Raw genomic sequence first — 19,377 nt, forward strand, 5'->3', positions numbered from 1 at the left:
TGGCCTTTCCGTAATTCTGAGCTTTCTGCATAACTGGTTTACAGACATGGATAACAGATCCATGTATTATTATTATTAATATTTATTTATAAAGCGCCAACATATTCTGCAGCACTGTACAACACATATTTTATTGATTTTAGTAAGATGGCTTAAAAACTCCATCACCCGTGTCCGTGTCTAAAGGTGGCCCTACAATATAAGATCCACTTGTTTGAGGAGGTTGCCAAATGAGCGGATCTTTCCACTGGTATGCCCGCCTAGGGTGGGAGATAATGGAGTAATCCAAATGTCTGGTCCTCGGGCCAAACAATCAGATTACCACAATGGAAATATTAGCCGTCAGAGCGAGGATGGCATGAATGAGAGATTGGACAGGTAGGCCCTTCAGGACTCCCCATACACGGGCATATAAGCTGCCGAATCGGTCTGCCAGTGTATGGCCACCTTATGTCCTGCTTGTGTCCAGCCCTCCCACTCTGAGTAAATGCCTTGGACTGCTGGTTTGAGTCTTTTTAGGATATAGATGAAAGCATTTCCTGTGCCAGGCCTTTCATTTGCACGCTACGAGGAGCTGTAAACGTTAGTGTGACTTTTCCCACCGTGCACCTCACTTTCAAGTGCAGTAAAGTCATCACTTTTCAATAAGAATTAATTTAAAATGGGTGGAGAGAAGGTGAAAAACAGGTTTGAAGCTGTCTGGATGCTGCAAAACCCCACTATAAAATAATTCCTGCTGCTCTCAGCATTGTGCATATTCTGCTGCTTTGTTCTGTCGCTAACACTTACCAGCCTTGGAGTTTAGATAGTAAGCTTCCTGGGACAGGGGCTACTTTATCAGCATTACCATCTTATGATACATGTCATACTTTCTCTTTTCCTATTGTGCTGTGGGAAGTGAAGCATTAATTATGTAATTGCTGCAATTGACATACAATTACTTACAAGCCCATCTATAGTTCAGCAAGTCATAACTGGCATCCAGCCATTGTGCTGGCAAATAAAGGCAGACACAGAAATACATATATCCTTAGAGCCTGTTTTGTTCTCTTCTCTACTTTAACATCTTATTATTATTAAAAATGAACAAACTTGTTTTGATCCCTTTTATATGTCCACATAGAGAATTGGTGACATTTAGTTGTGCATTTCATAAACGTTCTGTTCCTCATTGTTAATCTCCTGCTTCACATTTTCTTGTAAAGTACAGGTATGGGATCTACTATCTGGAAACCCATTATCCTAGAAGGCCATCTCCCATAGACTTCAGTAAATAGTAAATAATGTACCCCCTATTGTTTCATATAAGGATATTATAAGTCACAGAGGAGTTCTGTGACCATATAAAAGTCAAAGGAACTCCAAGATGACTTCTAATATCCTCAGATTTTACAACATTATATGTTATAATACACAAGTTCCAATGAGTCATGTGACAGAAATTACATCACTAAGCACCGATTATAACTGATGACTTCACTAATCACTGATTATTTTTTGCTTACAGCTCCCCAGTTTGAAATTGTAACTGATATCTGATTGGTAGGCACACTGAGTCTAGAAATCAGCAGTATGTTTAAATAGCAAAATAAAGCATGAATAAATGAGGAGCGACCACAATTTGTTTTTGTAATTCTTTCTGTTTTTTGTAGTACTGAGGCAGTAGAACGTGGGCACATCCCCTGGCTTAGGTTTGGGTTGAATTCAATATAGGACCTGGAATTTCAAATGCACAGAGGCCCAAACAGCCCCCCCATCAGCCCAATAAATAGTGACTGTCTATGGCATCTTACAGCAGCCCTTCTGGCACCTATCCATTGAGTGCCTTTGCACAGATACCCCATCCCTGCCACCTTCCCTGGCCACAAATGAATCCCAGGAGAAAAAGTGAGGAAAGCCAGAGTGCTGGTGATTGTGTAGGAGGCATATTTACAGATTACCTATGTTCCTTATGTTTTGCCATGATATTTAAGAGGTGGCATTCAAATGTTTTTATTTATTCCCTTCCAATATTGTACGGGGATACTGTCCCTGGCTAAAAAAAGAATTCTGCACCCCTTCCAACAGAAGAATGTGTACCAATAAATGAGGCACTACACTTGCAAGTCTCTACATTACGCAGGCCGGGACTGGCCTATGGCAGTCAATATATTGCATAAAGCAGCCAAATTAAACCATGCTTCTTTTGGCTTATATGGGGGACTGTTTGGGCCTCTGTGTATCTAAAATGCTACAGTCCAAACGTATATCTCACTAAAAACCTGGGTGTCCCTGTGGCCATGATTACACTTTTGATGAACACCATGTAGCAAAACCGATTCTGGCTAAATCCCCTTTTTGGCTGTTTCTCAAATAAGCCAAAAGAAGCATGGTTTCATTTGGCTGCTTCATGCAATATATTGATTTATACTGTGTGAAATGTAAGATCCAGCAAGGCAAGTTGGTTTCCCATGTCTAGCAACACCAAAGGCTTTACAGTATTCACCTATATTACAGCCTTTTTCATTTTTAGGTATCAGCTTCACTTTAAACTTACACTGATCATGTAGCTGTTGAGCACTGGATTAAAAGGAGCAGAACTAACATACAGGGATATCCTGTCGTTCTTAACATATCAGGACAGAGCCATATGCATGTTTTATTCTGGCTTCCTCGCCTCCCCTCTCTAATTGCTTGTTACACACAGTGTGAGAGGGAACTTAGCATAACAATGTGCTGCCGAGTGTCTGCTCTACCTGTCCGCACTCTGCTCCTCTTACCATATTTTACTTTGCTATGTATGTGCTTTTCACACGTAGCCATATTTCTCTTTAGACCGTTGCATTTCCTCTGAAATTCACAGGTAGCTTGATTTTATGCACAAACAGGTTTCAATCACTGCCAATTAGCAGCTGCAGCCTAGCAAACATACCTTGCTCTGTCCTTATGAGCAGCAATTCAAAGGCTAATTACACTCCATTTATTGCTCCCTGAACTCGCCCCATCCCAAGGTGTTATCTGCTCCCCATGCACTACTTTCAGATAATGAGATGCACACGAGATGGCTGTGGGCTTTCTGTACCTTTCAATGGCAAGAATGTCAGCAAAATAGCTGGCCCTGGAGCATTCCAGGCACTCAATAAGTGTTAGCTGCACCCTTTCTATTATATTATAAACATGACATTATGGACAAGATTTATCAAAATGTGAGTTTAGAGCTTAATACATAAAAACTTACCCATGTTTTACTCATTCCAATGGGGTTTTTAAAAGTCTGTTTATCAAATGGTGAACCATAACTTTCACCCATTGATAAATATGCTTCCTATAGGAGTTAATAGAGCGTTGGTGAGTTTTTATGTATTAAGCTCTAAACTTACATTTTGATAAATCTGCCACTAATTAATAGCATTACTGTTGTATGAGTAAAAATATAATAAAAAGATATTTATTGCCACACTGTAAAATAATAGGCGATTTGCTCAATTGATTTTTTTTACAATACATGCCATATTGGTGGTTGAGTCCTAATGTTAACCATTTAGGATTTTTTTTTTTCAAGTATATGATCACTCATCCAGGAATCTTTTATCCAGAAAGCTCCAAATTATCAAATCATCTCCCATAGACTCAAGTTAAAGCAAATAATTCTCATTTTTAAAAAATGATTTCCTTTTTCTCTGTAATAATGAACCGACTGCGCCCATTACTGCTGTCTTAATTCGATTGTTTGGGCCCAGGGTGAAATGACCAAATTAGCCTAAATTCGCCCAATATCGCCCACCCGTAGGTGGGGATATCGGGAGAAGATCCGCTTGCTTGGCAACCTCGCCAAGCGAGCTGACCTTAATGTGTATGGCCACCTTAAGGTCTACTCAGGGTTACTGAGGTAGAACTAAATACAAGTATGGGACCTGTTATGCTCAGGACCTGGGGTTTTTCAGATAAGGGATCTTTCTGTAATTTGGATCTCCATACCTTAAGCCTACTAAAAAAAATATTTAAACATTAAAAAAAACCCAATAGGATTGTTTTGCCTCCAATAAGTGTTAATTATATCTTAGTTGGGATCAAGTAAGAGGTACTGTTTTATTATTAGGGCTCATACTCACAAGCGTTTCTTCTTGCGTTTCCCTGCAGTGTTCTCCTGTGTTTCATCGCAGGGGAGCGCAGGAAGAATGGCATCCTATTCTTTCTAAAGGGGCTGTACCAACACAGGCGCGTATAAGTGCTGAACGCAGGTGAAACGCAGCATAAAGCGCAGGAAGAAGCCTTCGTGAGCAGAGAAAAGGGAAATCAATTTTAGAAATGTGAATTATTTGCTTTTATTGGAGTCTATAGCAGATGGCCTTCCCGTAATTCAAAACTTTGTGGATACCTGTACATGTGCATTTTTTTTGTGCCTGTGGTAGTTTACTTCTTATAAACATAAAAAAATAACAAAAATAGCAACAAAAAAAAGCCCAGCATGTATCATTTTAGTCAACATATCAGAATTGACCCCAGTCCAGTAATCCAATATCAGCAAAATGTTGCTTTATTCCAGTCCAATATGGGTTATTGGACTGAGGCAGATGTACCTTTGCTACATATTAGACCCCTTTCACTATAACAAACATGCAGAGATTTTCGCGAGTCTTTTTCGGTGATTTCCTGAAATTGCCCCGCCGGCGACTTACATGTTCGCCGGTGGGATGGCAGGGGTAGGCAACTTGGGGAGATTAGTCGCCTGCGAACAGGGAGTTTTGCCGCGGGCGACTAATCTCCCCGTGTGCCAGAGCCCTTACACCCTTTCCCTTGAGCCGCCATTTATTGATGGACTGTGTGCTCCCTCAGAGATCACATGACCAGAAATAATGCAGCTCTTTAATGCAGCAGAACTCTGTCCATTCATTGGCTGATGGGGCCTAGCATGTATGTGTGCTTTGGCTTGTACTGTATGTGTGCACCATGAATCGCAATGGCAGTTTTCTATTTAGAAATACCCAATGGCACATAATACTAAAAAAGTATATTTTTATGAAACTGGTTTATTTAGATGAAGCAGGGTTTTACATATAAGCTGGTTTATGTAATATATTTTTATAGAGACCTACATTGTTCGGGGGTATAATTTTCCTTTAAGAATGAGAGGGCGGAGTTTTTTCCATGTGTCATAAAGGTGCCATGAGGGAGATTATTTTGTCACAATAATTGTGGCACCATGATTACATGTGAGAGAGGAATATGAGCGTTGTTTGGGTTAGAGCGAGAAGCCAGCGGAGGGATTTACAGTGGAACAGCAGATGATAGGTGGTGAGTGTGCCTTACAGGTCTGACAGCAGCACTTGGGAGAGAGTAGAGCGGGGGAGGAAATGTTAGGCTGCTGGGAACAAGGAAGAGAAGGTAAATACTCTAAATTACAATAGAGCAAAATCCTAGCAGCAAACTTGCTATAAGCAAACGTATCTGCAACTTATCATGGGATTAAAGCTAAAGTGGAGGAGGGGGTTGCAGTAGTCAAGGTGAGAGCTGATGAGTACGTAGCTGAGAATCTTGGCAGTGTTGTGAGCAAGAAAGAATGGAATGCGTGTTATAGATAAATTGCATGAACGGGTCTTTATGAACTCTTTTTAGTAACATTTTACATTCCTACATTTCCTGAGACCATACAATGTTTAGGGGGAGGTGGACAGGGAATATGTCATCCATTACTACAACATCTGAATAAACACGGTTCCTAGGTGTGAGGATGAATGCGAGGAATGAAAGTGGAAATAGGGTAGACAAGTTTGTAACAGTAACAAGCTAATAGGCCATCACTAGTCACAACAGCTATGGGAATACGCCTAGAAGAGTTCACTTCTATAAACATTCCACTCAAAAGGAGACAGGTTCATGGCTATCTCAACATGGCTGTAATAGGAACTAAAGTAAAAGCTGCGTTACAAAAAATCAGCTCCCTGCTGGGCCTGGGCTAGTGTTGATCATCTTTCTATTTGTATTATAGAAAACGGGCATGAATAACTTGTAAAATATATTCTTATAAAAGGTGCTCAGTCATATCGCTAGTGTCACATGACTTACTGAAACATGTTTATTATATTAAACAATGTACACCCTGTTGTAAAATTAAAAGTCACATTGGAGTTCCATGGCCTTTAGGTGGTCATCAAAAGTCACTCTTCTATTCTGCAATAGGGGCTGTTGATCATTGCTGAGGTCTGAACCTTGCCATGAGTTGTAGCCTTTACAAAAATATCTCCAAGATGATCCAGAAAAGGACAAACAAAAACTCACAGCAGTCCCTGTGCCCATTTAACCTTTCTTCTGGAGAGGCAGAGTTGGACCAGGGTTGGACTGGGCTTGCGGGGCACTAGGAGAAAACCTAGAGGGCCCCACTAACCCAGAACCGATTCCTGCCAGGAAGTATTGGTGCTCCACCCTGGAATCCCCTTCTCCAATTGGGCCTAGGTAAGTATGAGGTATTCATGCTTGGGAGGAGGTGGGCCCCTGGGGGTGTGTGGGGGGCCCCTTGGTGCAGCCCTAGTGGGCCCGCACAACCTGGGGTATGCTGGGACCATGGGGTACTTGACTTAAGGGCCCACCACCCAGCCAACACCGCTCCCCCCTTGCTACTTACTTACTTCACTGCTTCTCTAGTGGAAAAAGTTATAGATTGCCGTTTGTCCACAGTAGAACACACGGCCATTTAATTCGAACTACCAGTTAGAAGCATTCCTGAATTGTATGCTGGTGGCTTGAGGGCAGATGGCAGGGCTCGGCAGGATCGGGGCCCATTGGGATTTCTAGCAGTCACAAGCACAATTTCTCGATGGGTACGCACTCCAGACATGGGTGAAGGTGGTTAAGAAACAGCTTTATTCACAATTTTTCTGGGGTGCTGCACCCGGACCACCGGATCAGTGGGGTGAGTGTCCATGAAAAACTGTGATTCGCGTGATAATTTAATGAAGAAATAGTTGTGGAAAAATTTTCCCTGGGTGAAGGGTCCAGGGCAAGGTACCCGGACCAACTCTGTGAAGGGGTGAGCGAATGTAAAATGTAACTGGCTGTTTCAAATTTTAAATTAGGCTTGATGTGCTGGGTGGCTTGAGCAAGTTATTAGTGTCTAACACTTTAGAGAAGGGACAATCCTTCTTGTAACCCAAAAACCCTTCATGGTTCAGTTTCTACTGATTTTGTTTAAAGAATTAAAACTACCTTTGAGTCCAATTAATTCATGTTTTTGTTAATGAAAGTTGGGCAAGTAGAGAAGAGACATTTTATTGTACATAGAGCTGTAATTCACCAACTGGCAGGTTGAACTCCCTACTGCCTCACCTTTAATATAAAAAAAATACTTCTAAAGGTAAATTAGACTATTTCCCAATGATCCCTTCCAAAGCCATGAGAAACAAGAGCTTTTTTTTCCTTAGTAAATTGAAATGTCACATCCTCAAATGACACCAGCATTCAGGAGGACACCAGGGGTGTTCATCTGCTTAATCCTAATGTGGTCAGATTCCGGACCTATAATGAATGGACACCCAGGGAGTACACTGAAAAACATTCCCGAGCGTGTTCAGGTACCCCCTGCAGCCTTTTGTAAGAAGCAGAAGTAATCCGTGCAGACAATTTCACGTACACACACTTTCCATTAAAAAGGTGTGAGGGGCTTGGATGAAGCACAAGGATCTCCTACAATAAAAGGAAAAAAAACAAAGATTTGTCAGTAGTTCAGTCAAATATACAAAATATAATCTCCAAAGTCACGTGAATATCCGAATTTTGGTTCAGCATCACTTGCAGATTAAGTAGACTAACATTCCCCATCACACCAAATCATTCCGTTTATTTAAATGGCCTGAATGAGGAAGGTTTACATTACATCATCCGGGCAGCTAAAAGCTACAATAAAAATGTTTTTCTAAAATGATTGGTTAGCTTCCTAAAAGATCTCTCTCTTTATTGGATAAACACCCTTGGCTCTAGACAATTTAACAACAGTTTTGCACTTAAAGCCAATGTTTGCACAGGCCGTGCTTTGGCGATTATGGACGGCACACTGATGGATGATTATGAATAAATTCTACGGAACTGAAAAAAAACCCCTACATAGGCTTTTACTTAAATTCCACAAGTTGAAACTGTCAACGGCAGTGATGTCAGCATTTCTGCCTTTTTGTCTGAGTTGTATGACACCATAAATATAAAATAGAAAAAACACAAATAAAGACTAATTGCTGACTGAGCGCCAATTTTTCCACATCATGAAAACTGTTTATTTGAAGGTTAACTTTGCCTTTAAATCCATATATATTTTATCAGTCTTTCAAGGCGGAGTAGTGTTATTTTTATGACAAGTAATAGACACTTTTATCATTTCATAGAATTCAAAACATATTTGAGGTTTTTTATTGCATTTGATGTTTTTAAAGTTTTTATTGCATTTGCGCTGCACCTGCAGCAGGTGCTACAAGCCGTTTCCTTTATTCATGAAACATTGAGACATTGCATTTTACGTGGAATGTTTCCTAATATACACTAGCCCCACTAAACCTTACAATCTAATGTTCCTTCCATGAGACACATCTTCACACAAACTAATAGGGCCACTAAAACCTATCAGTATGTTTTTGGACAGTTGGAGGCCACCATAACACTTGGAAAAAAACCCAACTAGAAATTACAAGCTCCAAGCAATAAGTTATGTGGTGGGGCTTGAATTTGTGATCCCAGCAATACGAAACATCATGCAGTGCGTCCTCATCATTTATTTAGCACTAATAATATTATAACAAAGGAGGCCTTACTATGACGAAGCAAACAGGGCCTACAGCTCAAAACACGAGAGAGCCCAGCCTTACTATATCAACATTGTACATATATAGGACTCGTTATCCAGAATGCTTGGGACTAAGGGTATCCCGGATAAGGGGTCTTTCCGTAATTTGGATCTCCATACCTTAAGTCTACTAAAAAATCAATAAAACCCAATTAAACCCAATAGGATTTTTTTGCATCCAGTAAGGATTATTTATATCTTAGTTGGGATCAAGTACAAGGTACTGTTTTATTATTACAGAGAAAGAGGAAATCAGTTTTAAAATTCTGAATTATTTGATTAAAATGGAGTATATGGGAGATGGGCTTTCCGTAATTCAGAGCTTTCTGGATAACGGGTTTCCGGATAAGGGGTCCCATACCTGTATATCAGTTCTGGATTTTGAGACAGCTGCAGATTTGAGGGGGTAAGTGAGAATGAACGACATGACTATAATCTACATAATGTCTGAAAGTGCTCCAGTACCTCCTATAGAGGAACCTCTACTAGGCATTAATATTAGATTCCAAAATGTATATAATGGTAGGAGGGTCATTCTGGTGCCAAAAAAAATGCAATGGAAGTTGCTCTCACATGGATAGAATCTTTATGCCACCCTACCAGTAAAAGTCTTCTCCTATCTATCTATCTATCTATCTATCTATCTATCTATCATCTATCTATCTATCATCTATCTATTATCTATCTATCATCTATCTATCATCTATCTATCTATCTATCTATAATCTATCTATCATCTATCTATCGATCTATCTATCTATCTATCTATCTATCTATCTATCTATCTATCATCTATCTATCTATCTATCTATTATCTATCTATCTATCATCTATCTATCTATTTATCTATCTATCTATTCCAAAGGTCCTCAAACTTTATAGTTTCAGGCTTCCCTTGTGTGGCCAAACATTCATTTGGGCCTTCCTAAGCCCACAACATAGTTTTAGTAACAGTCACTCTAATTTATTTCAAATACAAGACAGTACATAGATATGCACCCTCAAATTTCATCCTAATTGGCTTTTGAGCTGAGTCCCCACTCTATCTATCTATCTATCTATCTATATTTCTATCATCTATCTATCTATCTATCTATCTATCTATCATCTATCTATCTATCTATCTATCTATCATCTATCTATCTATCTATCTATCTATCTATCTATCTATATTTCTATCATCTATCTATCTATCTATCTATCTATCTACCTACCTATCTATCTATCTATCTATCTATCTATCTATCATCTATCTATCTATCTATCTATCTATCATCTATCTATCTATCTATCTATCTATCATCTATCTATCTATCTATCTATCTATCTATCATCTATCTATCTATCTATCTATCTATCATCTATCTATCTATCATCTATCTATCTAGATATATCTATCTATCTATCTATCTGTGTTTTTCCATCTATAGCTACAAAACTCTCACAAGCGCCATTGTTACCAGAGAAGCAAAGTCACTCATTATTTATAACAGAAAATACAGAACATCTGTCCTTTGACTATGCTAATGTGCCAGGGATTATATCCCACAAACACTATACTGCCCACCAGTAAAAGTATTATGGCATTTTTATGTGCCAGTTAAAATGGGATGCAAGAAAAAAGAAATAAATATATTACAAAAGAGTAAAAGTCAAATGTTGCAAAACTGAGTGTGCGTTTATTTAATTTAAACAAAGGCGCAGCCAAAGTGGCTGTAAATGAATTGTCCCTTTTAGCGTGAATAATCAAAACGTGTCCCCTTTTATATAAAATGCTTCTATTTTTAGTGTTCCTTTGATTTGCTTCCAGTAATTGCAAGGGCTTTCCAGAACCCTGGCATTGGCAGCTGTTCTGATTGGATTCTGCACTGAATCAGCACACTCTTATTCCTTGCCCAAAACACAGAAAGTTGCTGATTGTGAATATTCAGTCTGTGCCCTTCGAGTCCTACTGAACTAGAACTGTCTCTGGCTGTGAAGATGGTTTGTTTGTAATTCATTGGGAGTTGGGGGGGTCCATAACTTCTGTGTGGGTGGAATTCAACAATTCTTGTAGACTCGTATAAGACAATCCTGCTTCATGCCATGGGAATATGGAATATTTAGGTATTGAGATACCCACATCAGGTGAGCTTGTTACATGGGTCAGATACAAGTTTATCTTCAATTTTCTTTGTTTCATATAGGCTCTATCTATCTATCTATCTATCTATCTATCTATCTATCTATCATCTATCTATCTATCTATCTATCTATCTATCTATCTATCTATCATCTATCTATCTATCTATCTATCTATCTATCTATCATCTATCTATCTATATATCATCTATCTATCTATCTATCTATTTATCTATCTGTCTGTCTGTCTGTCTATCTATCTGTCTGTCTGTCTGTCTGTCTATCATCTATCTGTCTGTCTGTCTGTCTATCTATCTATTTATTTATCTATCCATCTATCATCTATCATATCTAAATCTATCTATCTATCTATCTATCTATCTATCTATCTATCTATCTATCTATCTATCTATCATCTATCTATCTCTATCATCTATCTATTATCTATTTCATTTATCTACCTGTCTGTTTGTTGTTTTTTCTATGTATGTAAGTATCTCCCTTCTGTAAATCATAGGATTATCTGAACTCATGTGATTTGTGATTTTATGATGGATCTTGAGATTCTGAAGCTGTTTGCTCCTTTTTAATACATGATTTGTATCTAGTTGATCTAGTACTGCTAGCTTTATGCAACCTTCTGTAGGGTGTGAGCATAGTTGAAGCCGTAGCACATAGAAATTAAATGGACACCGGCATCTGTGTTACGATAGCCAGTCATCCATTAGCTTGGTGCTCCTCAAACAGTTACCCTGTTGAACAACTGGTGTCTGGGCATCTGCTAAAGTTTCTGATTTGTTTAGCAAGGTATTTACTGAATAAGTGCCAGAGGCATGGGTGCCGCCTGCCTTCACAGTAAATAAATAAGACAGAGGATGGGTGCCCTGAGCGACTCTATGTAAGAACACAAAGCTACATGACACCTTAGTCCCAAGATATCTGCTGTTTGGCACTCATCAAATGATAAGGAGATGCCTCGGCTACACATTGAAGCAGAGTAGAAATTATGATTGACAGCATCCCTATAAGTAGGAACAGAAGTTATTTCTCCTCTTAATTTTGCTGGTCTTAATTATGTATTTACAAAATTATAATACAAATCCTTTATAAAAATACATAAATACAGTTCTGTTACATATAAACCAGAACTCTCCAACTGGAAGTCCATGGCCTAGATGTGACTATCCAAGAGATGCCTTTAGCCTATAGCCCCCAGCATTTGTAAGACATTTTATTTAACAATTAGGCCCCTAAATATGTCACATATGGTATAGCTGGCCCAAGGAATCTTGGAGGGCACTGATATAGGTATACAGTATTTTAATACCTTCAGTAGGAATATAACATCTATAATATTAAAGATACAAGAAAAACTCAAATTCTGCAAAACTCCTGAACCAAACTGAGAATTCTGTGCCTCCCTAGGGTCCAGCCCGTGCACATACTGCTCCGTAGCAGTTTTAGAGACCCTTATTCCCACAAGAATAATGTCTCTTTAACTTTAATTGATTTATATGAAAACTAATCCTGAACAAGCAATATAAAGTGAAGTGTTTCATTTCAATGTTTTATCGTCTTGGGCAGGCTTCTCAAGTGACTGCTGTGCACACATCTATTATAGGCAGACTCATGCAAGTATTGCTCTGTCAAAGGATCTAAGCAGAGCTATTGAAATATAAACTCATCTGTGGTTTATAAATAATGTCCTATGTGGTGGCTCTTCTCTGGTGAGTCAATAAATGCCAAGGAAAGTTGCCCAAACTGTGACAAATAGCCTCTAATGTAGCAATGCACAAAAACATATCAAAGCAGGTAATGTAACAGGCACATGGTTTGTTTAAGGTCTAGTAACAAAGACCAACCTATCCGGTCTTTGTTTTCAAAAAGGAAAACAATGAATGCTACCTGTTGGTTGGTTGGCATGATTTAATAGAACTGGGGCAAAGCTTTCCCCTGTTATTACGTTATCTCTTCATGTTATCAGTACAGTTACCACCATATGTAATAAAAAGCACTAAGTTGACCCAGAAGCAGTAAGCCATAGTAATCAATAAAATGTTTGTTTTTAAAGAGGTGACCAATTTGCTCCTAAGCAAACTTAGGGCCTTTTATTAATTACATAACCCCATTAGAACCAGTTTATGGGTTTACAACCATGTTTCATCTAATTCTAATGTTGATTACAGCCCACAGTAACACATATCGGAATGACAGTGGGAATGCCCATATCTTAGTGCCAGACCTGCTTCAAGACTACATTGAAGTTACATTATTGTTGAAGTGATTGCAACTGCTTTTTCCTAATGGCCATGCAAGAGAGGGCCCTAGTCTAGTCAAGAGGTTTATTGGACTGGCATTTTTATGGCACTGTGGATTAAATTGTTCTTGGTACCTGGTTTTAAGGAAACATTGATATTGTATTGTTGTATAGTATATTATTATTTTATTATTAATATCCTCATCTTATTATTAGGAGACAGTTCCCCAATACACCACACAGAATTTAATGCAGAGTATGGCCTATTATTTTTGAGGCTCAACAAGTCACTGTTCTGAAGAGCTCACAACCTACATTGGGCACACAAAAGTCAACTACAAGTATGGGATGCACTATCCGGAAACCTGTTACCAAAAAGCTCTGAATTATGGGAAGGTAATCTCCCATAGACTCCATTTGAATCAAATAATTCAGAATTGTAAACATATTTTTCTCTTTTCTGTAATAATTAAGGCATTGACTCTGAACCATCTTGACCATTATTCAAGATAAGCAATATGGTCATAATTTACACCTTTTGTTTTGACTCAGTAATAAGCTGACTGGTAATATAACTGACAATTATTTGTGTACTTCTTGCCAAATTCAAAAACTACCATATGTGAGTCAGCAGTGTTTCTGCTCATAAGAGTAGTTTTGAAATTTTTATAAATTGTACAGTGATTTGCTGATACAATGCCATTGTCATGCACTCCGGTGTTGGCTGAGAATCCAGAGGAGTTCTGTGCCAATACCCCAAGGCAGTAAGACATCTCTAAGAAGAGGAAACTGCAGTAAGTCAGTGCAAAGGTATTAAATAAACTAAACATATTTTCAGTTGACAAGCCCACTTAGCTTTAAATTCTCATCTTTTTTAATCATTTCACACCCAAGAGTTCTGAGGCTTAATAGGTAGTTTCTCTCAGACATAGTCCGTTTCTATGTTCAGAGACAGACCAAAACAATTACATTTACTTTCCAGAGTGGATGTATAATCCACTAATTTGTAAGGTGATGGTCTGATATATTTTAAAGCAGGCAAGTCATCTGTAAAGAATGTTTCTTCTTCCGATTGAGCATGTCAGGCTCTCAAATAAAGTCTGAAAATATTAAGAGATGGAACTGTTATGCTTGGAACCTCTAGTGACACCAGAAGGATTTAACATTTTCAATGCTGGAGAATGGTAACAGTTTCACTTGCCAGAGGCTGAACTCGCTTCCAAAAGGTTAAAATGGTTCCACAAGGTCTGTTTCTTGCAAAAAAGCTTCATATCCAAATTTTGAAAGTGCTGAAGGGCTTCACTTAAGCTGCTTAGAAGGTTTTTAAATCACGTGCGTGTCAATAAAAATCCATCATTTTTAAACCATAATTCTCATTATGATTTTTAAACTCAGCTACCTTAAGGTAACAGTGTTAAGGCAATTTCAGCATCTCCTGGGTAGGCCATTACCTTTGGCAGATGTGTGACCAAGGGGGGCCCATAATTCGGTTATCTTCATGTTCAGACCCTAGCATATGTTCCTGCAGTGTCTGGGGACCCATTTAAAGTGAAAGGCATGAAAGCAATGGTCATGTCATGACTGCATTGTACAGGAATCTTGGGAGCCAAAGGCATGGTTGAGATATAGCCCCATGTGTGTTTGGTGCATTCTGGGCCTCATAGCTTTTGATTTCCATGCTCACCTTATATTACAGAAAATTATTAGCAGCATTTTATGTTAAATAAATTAAAAGATAATATAACCCACAAACGTCCACGTGTCTTTATACCTGTACTGTATATACTGCATAGAAGAACCATACTTGGTATATGGACTATGCCCCATAAAAGGAACAGTATGTTTCCTGACTTAATATCTGGTAAGTGGCCTTATTAATTGCACACCATCATCACGCTTCAAATTCCGTTATAGTCTGCACAGACTACTGATTCACACTCCCAAATATCTGATTGGTCAACTAAATGTATGCCCATGTGCATCAGGGGTATAATTAACAATAGAGGCTGGACACAAGCAGGTGTATTATGTCTTCAAAGTGCTTACTCAAAATACCAGATGGGAATGCTGGATTTCCTTGACTGAACTACAACCATTTTAAAGTTAATTTAAGGGCCAAAGTCAGACAAGAAGAGGCTTGAAGGTAAAGAAAAGGCATGTAAATCCAAATAAAACGGTGGATTTATATAAAGTTTATTTAACATAACAATGATACACACAATAGTATCTTAGTCAAAGATCTCTGTTATGGAAGAACCTTTCTACTGTTGGTTTATTTAGGTGGACACTAAAGTATAGCATGTCCCTATTTCCACAGGCCCATGTAAGGACAGAGACTCCTTTCTGAGTGAAGATTTTTGCTGGGATGTAGCTTTACAAATGTCTTCAAATGCTGATATGAGGAGCATGACGCTCTGACTTTACAGAAGACCTTGGCCATATCGTCAGTTTTAAGTAGGAAAGAGATAACAAGGCCTGTAGCAATGCTTACTGCTCAAAGGCAGATCTGGACTGGGTTTCAAAATAAGCCCTGCCCCTCCATATGTGAGCAAAGTATCAGTGCGGCTTGGGAGACATGCCTTTGTGGCCTCGTCAGCCCAATAAATAGTGGCTGTCTATGGCATCTTACAGCAGCCTCTCTGGCATTTGCCAGAACCCACAGATTGCCAGTCTGGGCCTGCTCAAGGTCTAAGAGATATGTCTGTCACAAGAGAAGTCTAGATAGGAAGGAAGTACAATAAAAAAAAGTTCTGGCATGGTAAGGTAAATGTTTCATCAGCACGAATCCAACCAGAAGAAATCAGTCAACCACGTTGTAGCATCTTTACTCCTTGGACCTGGTACTGTAGTACCCTGGACAATTAACTACAATTCTGCTGTGGACAAGATTGTGAATAGTGGGATATGAATTTTCTCTTGGGAGTATTAATTTTAGTGGTTTCTGTTATTACCATTTGTTCCTGTTATCCAAATTTGTTGTTGAAAACATTGAACAAATGGGAGCTTTTCAGCAGGTCAGAAATATGATTTAAAATAGGTCCTATGGCCTGTCAATGGCATCTTACAGCAGCCCCCCAGGCATTTGCCTGAGTCCACAGATTGCTTGTCAGTACTTCTATACTTTGTGTAAAACCTCTCACAGGTATCCCATATTTGCTTGCATTCTAAGAGGTGAGCTTTATACTATCAGACTGTGTGAATACTTACCCCTCTAGTACAGTTTGCATAAATAGGTACCTAAGGGAATACTTTTTGGAAGCCCCAAGCTCTCATTTTTTTAGGTTCAAAGAATTGCAGCCACCAAGAAAAGAAATACTGAAAACCACCTGCCCTCCTTCATCTAGTATCTCATACTCACAGGTTTATTTCCAATAAAAAAAAATGTGAAAAATGATCTGGTTTTTGACTGCACTTTCAAAATATAAATATACGGTGAAACCCTGGTAATGAGCTCTGTTCCTCGCATTAAGGTTCTGTGTTTTCCTCTAGGTCATTATTTGGCCAAATGCCATGCCACAATCGGCTCAGCCTTACGTTTAATGTGTGGACCAAAAAGAAAATGTGTCACATTAATCTTTGTATGCTATTTAAATCTTTTTCATAAAAGTCTTCGTACTTTACTGGGAAAATGTGCTTGACATTTTCCTCTTTATTGCAGCTTCTTAAGGCCCAGCTTTTGTTCTCACAACTCTTACGAGTTTTCTGCAGAGCTGGGGTGCAAATAAGGGTGACTGGTATAACAGGACGAAAGGGTGACAGTGAGACAAGAGAGAGAAGGTGACAAACACTAGGGCTATCGACCTTTGTTTATTTTTAATAATGGCACCCCACAGAGCTCCAGGCTTCCCAACTAAGGAAAAGGGCCTGATTTTACAATACACTGTCAATTAACCAATAGTCTAAATAATCTTGTTTTGGTTGTGATATATATCTATTATATTATATATAGAAGCTTTTATTTGGTTTAATTTGTAATGTACACGTACAATGAAACTGTATTTAATATAAAGGCCAACTTTGCACCCCTGCAGACCAGATCCAGACTGGGATTCAGAATGGGCTGTTTGGGCCTCTGTGTACTGGAAATGCCAGGGCGTTATAAATTACAGCAGCCCCTCTGGCATTTGCCTGAACCCACAGATTACCAGTCTGGGCCTGCTGCAGACTATAACACAGTGCTTTGCAAGCTCCAGCCACAAAGAGGTTAAAATCATTCTTTGTTTGTTGCATAAGGTAATTTGGGGGGGTTAAAAAAAACCTCACTGATACGAGCACTAGGGAGAACCAAACTTTTTCCCTCGCAAGGTGTTATTTAAAAATCTGATGATGTAAAGCAGAGCTGCCGAGGCTCAGTACCTAATCTCTGACAACAGGTGAGCTTTAGAATTATTTTTTCATGGTCATTGAAACCTAACTGGTTAATTGCACGGCAACCTGGAAAAAAAGAGGAAATCCTGTTTGCCGACATGTTATAGCAAATCACTTTAGGCAGCTCTAATTTAAGAAAAATAATAAAGGGGGTCTACTGCCGTCAGTACATAATTAAGAATATACATCAAAGCTCAGCCCACTAGTTCTATGGAGCATATATATTATCCCTATGTACTCATAGGTCAAAGTGAATGCTACATTATGATTATTACTATTATACATCAGAGGTTCCCGTACTGTGGGGCTGGTTGCCCTAAGGGGGCTGTGGGGGGGCAAGGATTCCTAAAAGTTGATTTTCTGTTCTGGATACCCCTGGAATTATAGACTAGCAGGTTTACTAGAACAATAATTTTATATCTGTAAGCTTGTTATAAGCTATGGATTCCTAAATGTTCTGGGCCAGAGAGACACAAACCCAAAAAGTCCCTTTCAACCAGTTCATCTGATGCGCCTCCCAAGTGACTTTCCTGGTTAAGGGATATGTCAACCCTAAAAAAAATTTTTTGCCTAATAAAAGAAAACATAATTCTAAGCAACTTTCCAATATTGACTATTAAAAATTATTAGTGCTTTAAAAGTTATTTGTAAATGTAATTGCTATAGAGAGCAACATTTGCTGAACTCCTGGTTGTTACTTTTTCAACAATGTTGCAAGTGCCAGGCTCCTCCAGCAAGTCAGGTCTGTAAAATCTGCTGGTTTGTGTTACATTGTTTCAAACGCCAGAGCCACCAGGGCAGAGAATAGAAAAGGACAGACAACACTGCTTTTAGTAGTAGTTATATATACTAACTAACTCAAAAAAACTGTATATGCAAAGGTGTATATTGCAACGTTGCTTACAATTAAGTTTTCTTTTATTAGGCAAAAAAATATTTTTGGGGTTGACATACAGGTAATGTTTATGGTGGTTTGTGGTTCTGCAAGAAAAAGAACCACACCAAGGCATAGGTCACAGTGCAGTCATATAAAGTTTGCAACACTGCAGCAAGTTGTACAAGGAGTAAAAGTCACCATCCCCCCACACTCCATTCTGTGTCTGCTAGGGGCCACATAGGGGTGCACCCCCTGCACCCCTGGAAGTTATGGCAATTATCTTTTCCCCACAAATGTTTATATAAGTAAAGGTGGCCATACATCGGCAGGTTTAAGCTGCTCATTCGGGTCCTTCAGACCAATTTGGCAGGTTATCTGGCCATGTATGGGGCCCTCTAACAGGCCTTCCTGACCGATATCTGACCAAAAAACGTCCAGATGTTGATCGGACAGGCTTGATTTTCTGTATTGATTTTTTCTCAATGTTATAGTGGGAGAAAGGTTTAAGTGCACTGCACATAGGCTCAAACCTTCAGTAGGGGGACAGGGAATAAAGGTGTTTGGGGAAAGCTATCAATAGGAGGCCTTGCATTAAATAATGTATATTATATAAGAATAGTCCAGGAAGGGTACCCACAGGATAACAGCACAACTGCCTGGGTGCTGCAGAAAATATTAATATGTAACAAGCAAAAAGATCTGCATTTCTGAGGAAAAAGCTTTATTCAACAATTCAGCTCATACATGAACCTTCATTAGGAAATGATGAGCCGAAACATTGAGAAGTGCTGGATTTTTTGCTTGTAGAATATATAAGAATATAAAACAGCTGGCCTTTTTTAAGAACAGCTAAGCCTCCCAAAATCTTAATTATACTCCACATATGAGCAATGCTGCACCATGCCTTAGGCTACCAAAACTTTTAAGCATTAAAAAAATACAATACTA

This window comes from Xenopus tropicalis, chromosome 7 (genome assembly GCF_000004195.4).
Source record: "Xenopus tropicalis strain Nigerian chromosome 7, UCB_Xtro_10.0, whole genome shotgun sequence".
Classification (NCBI taxonomy): Eukaryota; Metazoa; Chordata; class Amphibia; order Anura; family Pipidae; genus Xenopus; species Xenopus tropicalis.